Raw genomic sequence first — 9,125 nt, 5'->3', positions numbered from 1 at the left:
TGATATCAGAGGACATTACAGGGAGGAGGTATAAGAGGAGATAACTACAACTCCCAGCATGTCCAGACTGTTATTATGTGATATCAGAGGACATTACAGGAGATATAAGAAAAGAGAACTACAACTCCCAGCATATCCAGACTGTTATTATGTGATATCAGAGGACATTACAGGAGCAGATATAAGAGGAGAGAACTACAACTCCCAGCATGTCCAGACTGTTATTATGTGATATCAGAGGACATTAAATGAGGAGATATAAGAGGAGAGAACTACAACTCCCAGCATGTCCAGACTGTTATTATGGGATATCAGAGGACATTACAGGAGGAGATATAAGAGAGAGGACTACAACTCCCAGCATATCCAGACTGTTATTATGTGATATCAGAGGACATTACAGGGGGAGATATAAGAGGAGAGAACTACAACACCCAACATGTCCAGACTGTTATTATGTGATATCAGAGGACATTACAGGGAGGAGGTATAAGAGGAGAGAACTACAACTCCCAGCATGTCCAGACTGTTATTATGTGATATCAGAGGACATTACAGGGAGGAGATATGAGAGGAGAGGACTACAACTCCCAGCATGTCCAGGCTGTTATTATGTGATATCAGAGGACATTAAATGAGGAGATATAAGAGGAGAGAACTACAACTCCCAGCATGTCCAGGCTGTTATTATGTGATATCAGAGGACATTACAGGAGGAGATATAAGAGGAGAGAACTACAACTCCCAGCATGTCCAGACTGTTATTATGTGATATCAGAGGACATTAAATGAGGAGATATAAGAGGAGAGAACTACAACTCCCAGCATGTCAAGACTGTTATTATGTGATATCAGAGGACATTACAGGGAGGAGGTATAAGAGGAGATAACTACAACTCCCAGCATGTCCAGACTGTTATTATGTGATATCAGAGGACATTACAGGGAGGAGGTATAAAAGGAGAGAACTACAACTCCCAGCATGTCCAGACTGTTATTATGTGATATCAGAGGACATTACAGGGAGGAGGTATAAGAGGAGAGAACTACAACTCCCAGCATGTCCAGACTGTTATTATGTGATATCAGAGGACATTACAGGAAGGAGATATGAGAGGAGAGGACTACAACTCCCAGCATGTCCAGGCTGTTATTATGTGATATCAGAGGACATTACAGGAGGAGATATAAGAGGAGAGAACTACAACTCCCAGCATGTCCAGACTGTTATTATGTGATATCAGAGGACATTAAATGAGGAGATATAAGAGGGGAGAACTACAACTCCCAGCATGTCCAGACTGTTATTATGGGATATCAGAGGACATTACAGGAGGAGATATAAGAGGAGAGGACTACAACTCCCAGCATATCCAGACTGTTATTATGTGATATCAGAGGACATTACAGGGGGAGATATAAGAGGAGAGAACTACAACACCCAGCATGTCCAGACTGTTATTATGTGATATCAGAGGACATTACAGGGAGGAGGTATAAGAGGAGAGAACTACAACTCCCAGCATGTCCAGACTGTTATTATGTGATATCAGAGGACATTACAGGGAGGAGATATGAGAGGAGAGGACTACAACTCCCAGCATGTCCCAGGCTGTTATTATGTGATATCAGAGGACATTACAGGGAGGAGGTATAAGAGGAGAGGACTACAACTCCCAGCATGGCCAGACTGTTATTATGTGATATCAGAGGACATTAAATGAGGAGATATAAGAGGAGAGGACTACAACTCCCAGCAAGACCAGGCTGTTATTATGAGATATCAGAGGACATTACAGGAGGGGGTATAAGAGGAGAGGACTACAACTCCCAGCATGTCCCGGCTGTTATTATTATATATAAGAGACATTACAGGAGGAGGTATCAGACGAGAGAACTACAACTCCCAGCATATCCAGACTGTTATTATGGATATCAGAGGACATTACAGGAGGAGGTATAAGAGGAAAGAACTACAACTCCCAGCATGTCCACACTGTTATTATGGTATATCAGAGGACATTACAGGAGGAGGTAAGAGGAGAGAACTACAACTCCCAGCATGTCCAGATTGTTATTATGAGATATCAGAGGACATTACAGGGAGGAGGTATAAGAGGAGAGAACAACTCCCAGCATGTCCACACTGTTATTATGTGATATCAGAGGACATTACAGATAGGAGATATAAGAGGAGAGAACTACAACTCCCAGCATGTCCAGGCTGTTATTATGTGATATCAGAGGACATTACAGGAGGAGATATAAGAAAAGAGTACTACAACTCCAGCATATCCAGACTGTTATTATGTGATATCAGAGGACATTACAGGGAGCAGATATAAGAGGAGAGAACTACAACTCCCAGCATGTCCAGGCTGTTATTATGTGATATCAGAGGACATTACAGGGAGGAGGTATAAGAGGAGATAACTACAACTCCCAGCATATCCAGACTGTTATTATGTGATATCAGAGGACATTAAATGAGGAGATATAGGAGGAGAGAACTACAACTCCCAGCATGTCCAGACTGTTATTATGTGATATCAGAGGACATTACAGGACGAGATATAAGAGGAGAGGACTACAACTCCCAGCATATCCAGACTGTTATTATGTGATATCAGAGGACATTACAGGGGGAGATATAAGAGGAGAGAACTACAACACCCAACATGTCCAGACTGTTATTATGTGATATCAGAGGACATTACAGGGAGGAGGTATAAGAGGAGAGAACTACAACTCCCAGCATGTCCAGACTGTTATTATGTGATATCAGAGGACATTACAGGGAGGAGATATGAGAGGAGAGGACTACAACTCCCCGCATGTCCAGGCTGTTATTATGTGATATCAGATGACATTAAATGAGGAGATATAAGAGGAGAGAACTACAACTCCCAGCATGTCCAGGCTGTTATTATGTGATATCAGAGGACATTACAGGAGGAGATATAAGAGGAGAGAACTACAACTCCCAGCATGTCCAGACTGTTATTATGTGATATCAGAGGACATTAAATGAGGAGATATAAGAGGAGAGAACTACAACTCCCAGCATGTCCAGACTGTTATTATGTGATATCAGAGGACATTACAGGGAGGAGGTAGAAGAGGAGATAACTACAACTCCCAGCATGTCCAGACTGTTATTATGTGATATCAGAGGACATTACAGGGAGATATAAGAAAAGAGAACTACAACTCCCAGCATATCCAGACTGTTATTATGTGATATCAGAGGACATTACAGGGAGCAGATATAAGAGGAGAGAACTACAACTCCCAGCATGTCCAGACTGTTATTATGTGATATCAGAGGACATTAAATGACCAGATATAAGAGGAGAGAACTACAACTCCCAGCATGTCCAGACTGTTATTATGGGATATCAGAGGACATTACAGGAGGAGATATAAGAGGAGAGGACTACAACTCCCAGCATATCCAGACTGTTATTATGTGATATCAGAGACATTACAGGGGGAGATATAAGAGGAGAGAACTACAACACCCAACATGTCCAGACTGTTATTATGTGATATCAGAGGACATTACAGGGAGGAGGTATAAGAGGAGAGAACTACAACTCCCAGCATGTCCAGACTGTTATTATGTGATATCAGAGGACATTACAGGGAGGAGATATGAGAGGAGAGGACTACAACTCCCAGCATGTCCAGGCTGTTATTATGTGATATCAGAGGACATTAAATGAGGAGATTTAAGAGGAGAGAACTACAACTCCCAGCATGTCCAGGCTGTTATTATGTGATATCAGAGGACATTACAGGAGGAGATATAAGAGGAGAGAACTACAACTCCCAGCATGTCCAGACTGTTATTATGGGATATCAGAGGACATTACAGGGAGGAGGTATAAGAGGAGAGAACTACAACTCCCAGCATGTCCAGGCTGTTATTATGTGATATCAGTGGACATTACAGGAGGAGGTATAAGAGGAGAGAACTACAACTCCTAGCATGTCCAGACTGTTATTATGTGATATCAGAGGACATTACAGAAGGAGAAATTAGGAGAGAACTACAACTCCCAGCATGTCCAGGTTGTTATTATGTGATATCAGACGACATTACAGGAGCAAATATAAGAGGAGAGAACTACAACTCCCAGCATGTCCAGAATGTTATTATGAGATATCAGAGGACATTACAGGAGGAGATATAAGAGGAGAGAACTACAACTCCCAGCATGACAAGGCTGTTATTATGAGATATCAGAGACATTACAGGAGGGGGTATAAGAGGAGAGGACTACAACTCCCAGCATGTCCCGGCTGTTATTATGATATAAAGAGGACATTACAGGAGGAGGTATCAGAGGAGAGAACTACAACTCCCAGCATATCCAGACTGTTATTTTGGGATATCAGAGGACATTACAGGAGGAGGTATAAGAGGAGAGAACTACAACTCCCAGCATGTCCACACTGTTATTATGGGATATCAGAGGACATTACAGGAGGGGGTATAAGAGGAGAGAACTACAACTCCCAGCATGACCAGGCTGTTATTATGAGATAGCAGAGGACATTACAGGAGGGGGTATAAGAGGAGAGGACTACAACTCCCAGCATGTCCCGGCTGTTATTATGATATATAAGAGGACATTACAGGAGGAGGTATCAGAGGAGAGAACTACAACTCCCAGCATATCCAGACTGTTATTATGGGATATCAGGGACATTACAGGAGGAGGTATAAGATGAGAGAACTACAACTCCCAGCATGTCCACACTGTTATTATGGGATATCAGAGGACATTATAGGAGGAGGTATGAGGAGAGAACTACAACTCCCAACATGTCCAGATTGTTATTATGAGATATTAGAGGACATTACAGGGAGGAGGTATAAGAGGAGAGAACAACAACTCCCAGCATGTCCACACTGGTATTATGTGATATCAGAGGACATTACAGGAGGAGATATAAGAGGAGAGAACTACAACTCCCAGCATGTCCAGGCTGTTATTATGTGATATCAGAGGACATTACAGGAGGAGATATAAGAAAAGAGAACTACAACTCCCTGCATGTCCAGACTGTTATTATGTGATATCAGAGGACATTACAGGGAGCAGATATAAGAGGAGAGAACTACAACTCCCAGCATGTCCAGACTGTTATTATGTGATATCAGAGGACATTAAATGAGGAGATATAGAGGAGAGAACTACAACTCCCAGCATGTCCAGACTGTTATTATGTGATATCAGAGGACATTACAGGGAGGAGGTATAAGAGGAGATAACTACAACTCCCAGCATGTCCAGACTGTATTATGTGATATCAGAGGACATTACAGGGAGATATAAGAAAAGAGAACTACAACTCCCAGCATATCCAGACTGTTATTATGTGATATCAGAGGACATTACAGGGAGCAGATATAAGAGGAGAGAACTACAACTCCCAGCATGTCCAGACTGTTATTATGGGATATCAGGGGACATTACAGGAGGAGATATAAGAGGAGAGGACTACAACTCCCAGCATATCCAGACTGTTATTATGTGATATCAGAGGACATTACAGGGGGAGATATAAGAGGAGAGAACTACAACACCCAACATGTCCAGACTGTTATTATGTGATATCAGAGGACATTACAGGGAGGAGGTATAAGAGGAGAGAACTACAACTCCCAGCATGTCCAGACTGTTATTATGTGATATCAGAGGACATTACAGGGAGGAGATATGAGAGGAGAGGACTACAACTCCCAGCATGTCCAGGCTGTTATTATGTGGTATCAGAGGACATTAAATGAGGAGATTTAAGAGGAGAGAACTACAACTCCCAGCATGTCCAGGCTGTTATTATGTGATATCAGAGGACATTACAGGAGGAGATATAAGAGGAGAGAACTACAACTCCCAGCATGTCCAGACTGTTATTATGGGATATCAGAGGACATTACAGGGAGGAGGTATAAGAGGAGAGAACTACAACTCCCAGCATGTCCAGGCTGTTATTATGTGATATCAGTGGACATTACAGGAGGAGGTATAAGAGGAGAGAACTACAACTCCTAGCATGTCCAGACTGTTATTATGTGATATCAGAGGACATTACAGAAGGAGAAATGAGGAGAGAACTACAACTCCCAGCATGTCCAGGTTGTTATTATGTGATATCAGACGACATTACAGGAGCAAATATAGGAGGAGAGAACTACAACTCCCAGCATGTCCAGAATGTTATTATGAGATATCAGAGGACATTACAGGAGGAGATATAAGAGGAGAGAACTACAACTCCCAGCATGTCCAGGCTGTTATTATGTGATATCAGAGGACATTACAGGAGGGGGTATAAGAGGAGAGAACTACAACTCCCAGCATGACCAGGCTGTTATTATGAGATATCAGAGGACATTACAGGAGGGGGTATAAGAGGAGAGGACTACAACTCCCAGCATGTCCCGGCTGTTATTATGATATATAAGAGGACATTACAGGAGGAGGTATCAGAGGAGAGAACTACAACTCCCAGCATATCCAGACTGTTATTATGGGATATCAGAGGACATTACAGGAGGAGGTATAAGAGGAGAGAACTACAACTCCCAGCATGTCCACACTGTTATTATGGGATATCAGAGGACATTACAGGAGGGGGTATAAGAGGAGAGAACTACAACTCCCAGCATGACCAGGCTGTTATTATGAGATATCAGAGGACATTACAGGAGGGGGTATAAGAGGAGAGGACTACAACTCCCAGCATGTCCCGGCTGTTATTATGATATATAAGAGGACATTACAGGAGGAGGTATCAGAGGAGAGAACTACAACTCCCAGCATATCCAGACTGTTATTATGGGATATCAGAGGACATTACAGGAGGAGGTATAAGAGGAGAGAACTACAACTCCCAGCATGTCCACACTGTTATTATGGGATATCAGAGGACATTACAGGAGGAGGTATGAGGAGAGAACTACAACTCCCAACATGTCCAGATTGTTATTATGAGATATTAGAGGACATTACAGGGAGGAGGTATAAGAGGAGAGAACAACAACTCCCAGCATGTCCACACTGTTATTATGTGATATCAGAGGACATTACAGGAGGAGATATAAGAGGAGAGAACTACAACTCCCAGCATGTCCAGGCTGTTATTATGTGATATCAGAGGACATTACAGGAGGAGATATAAGAAAAGAGAACTACAACTCCCAGCATGTCCAGACTGTTATTATGTGATATCAGAGGACATTACAGGGAGCAGATATAAGAGGAGAGAACTACAACTCCCAGCATGTCCAGACTGTTATTATGTGATATCAGAGGACATTACAGGGAGCAGATATAAGAGGAGAGAACTACACTCCCAGCATGTCCAGACTGTTATTATGTGATATCAGAGGACATTAATGAGGAGATATAGGAGAGAACTACAACTCCCAGCATGTCCAGACTGTTATTATGTGATATCAGAGGACATTACAGGGAGGAGGTATAAGAGGAGATAACTACAACTCCCAGCATGTCCAGACTGTTATTATGTGATATCAGAGGACATTACAGGGAGATATAAGAAAAGAGAACTACAACTCCCAGCATATCCAGACTGTTATTATGTGATATCAGAGGACATTACAGGGAGCAGATATAAGAGGAGAGGACTACAACTCCCAGCATGTCCAGACTGTTATTATGGGATATCAGAGGACATTACAGGAGCAAATATAAGAGGAGAGAACTACAACTCCCAGCATGTCCAGAATGTTATTATGAGATATCAGAGGACATTACAGGAGGAGATATAAGAGGAGAGAACTACAACTCCCAGCATGTCCAGGCTGTTATTATGTGATATCAGAGGACATTACAGGAGGGGGTATAAGAGGAGAGAACTACAACTCCCAGCATGACCAGGCTGTTATTATGAGATATCAGAGGACATTACAGGAGGGGGTATAAGAGGAGAGGACTACAACTCCCAGCATGTCCCGGCTGTTATTATGATATATAAGAGGACATTACAGGAGGAGGTATCAGAGGAGAGAACTACAACTCCCAGCATATCCAGACTGTTATTATGGGATATCAGAGGACATTACAGGAGGAGGTATAAGAGGAGGAGAACTACAACTCCCAGCATGTCCACACTGTTATTATGGGATATCAGAGGACATTACAGGAGGGGGTATAAGAGGAGAGAACTACAACTCCCAGCATGACCAGGCTGTTATTATGAGATATCAGAGGACATTACAGGAGGGGGTATAAGAGGAGAGGACTACAACTCCCAGCATGTCCACACTGTTATTATGTGATATCAGAGGACATTACAGGAGGAGATATAAGAGGAGAGAACTACAACTCCCAGCATGTCCAGGCTGTTATTATGTGATATCAGAGGACATTACAGGAGGAGATATAAGAAAAGAGAACTACAACTCCCTGCATGTCCAGACTGTTATTATGTGATATCAGAGGACATTACAGGGAGCAGATATAAGAGGAGAGAACTACAACTCCCAGCATGTCCAGACTGTTATTATGTGATATCAGAGGACATTACAGGGAGCAGATATAAGAGGAGAGAACTACAACTCCCAGCATGTCCAGACTGTTATTATGTGATATCAGAGGACATTAAATGAGGAGATATAGGAGAGAACTACAACTCCCAGCATGTCCAGACTGTTATTATGTGATATCAGAGGACATTACAGGGAGGAGGTATAAGAGGAGATAACTACAACTCCCAGCATGTCCAGACTGTTATTATGTGATATCAGAGGACATTACAGGGAGATATAAGAAAAGAGAACTACAACTCCCAGCATATCCAGACTGTTATTATGTGATATCAGAGGACATTACAGGGAGCAGATATAAGAGGAGAGAACTACAACTCCCAGCATGTCCAGACTGTTATTATGTGATATCAGAGGACATTAAATGAGGAGATATAAGAGGAGAGAACTACAACTCCCAGCATGTCCAGACTGTTATTATGGGATATCAGAGGACATTACAGGAGGAGATATAAGAGGAGAGGACTACAACTCCCAGCATATCCAGACTGTTATTATGTGATATCAGAGGACATTACAGGGGGAGATATAAGAGGAGAGA

Source organism: Rhinoderma darwinii, chromosome 1 (assembly GCF_050947455.1).
Source record: "Rhinoderma darwinii isolate aRhiDar2 chromosome 1, aRhiDar2.hap1, whole genome shotgun sequence".
Lineage (NCBI taxonomy): Eukaryota > Metazoa > Chordata > Amphibia > Anura > Rhinodermatidae > Rhinoderma > Rhinoderma darwinii.
Note: the sequence above shows the minus strand (reverse complement) of the source record.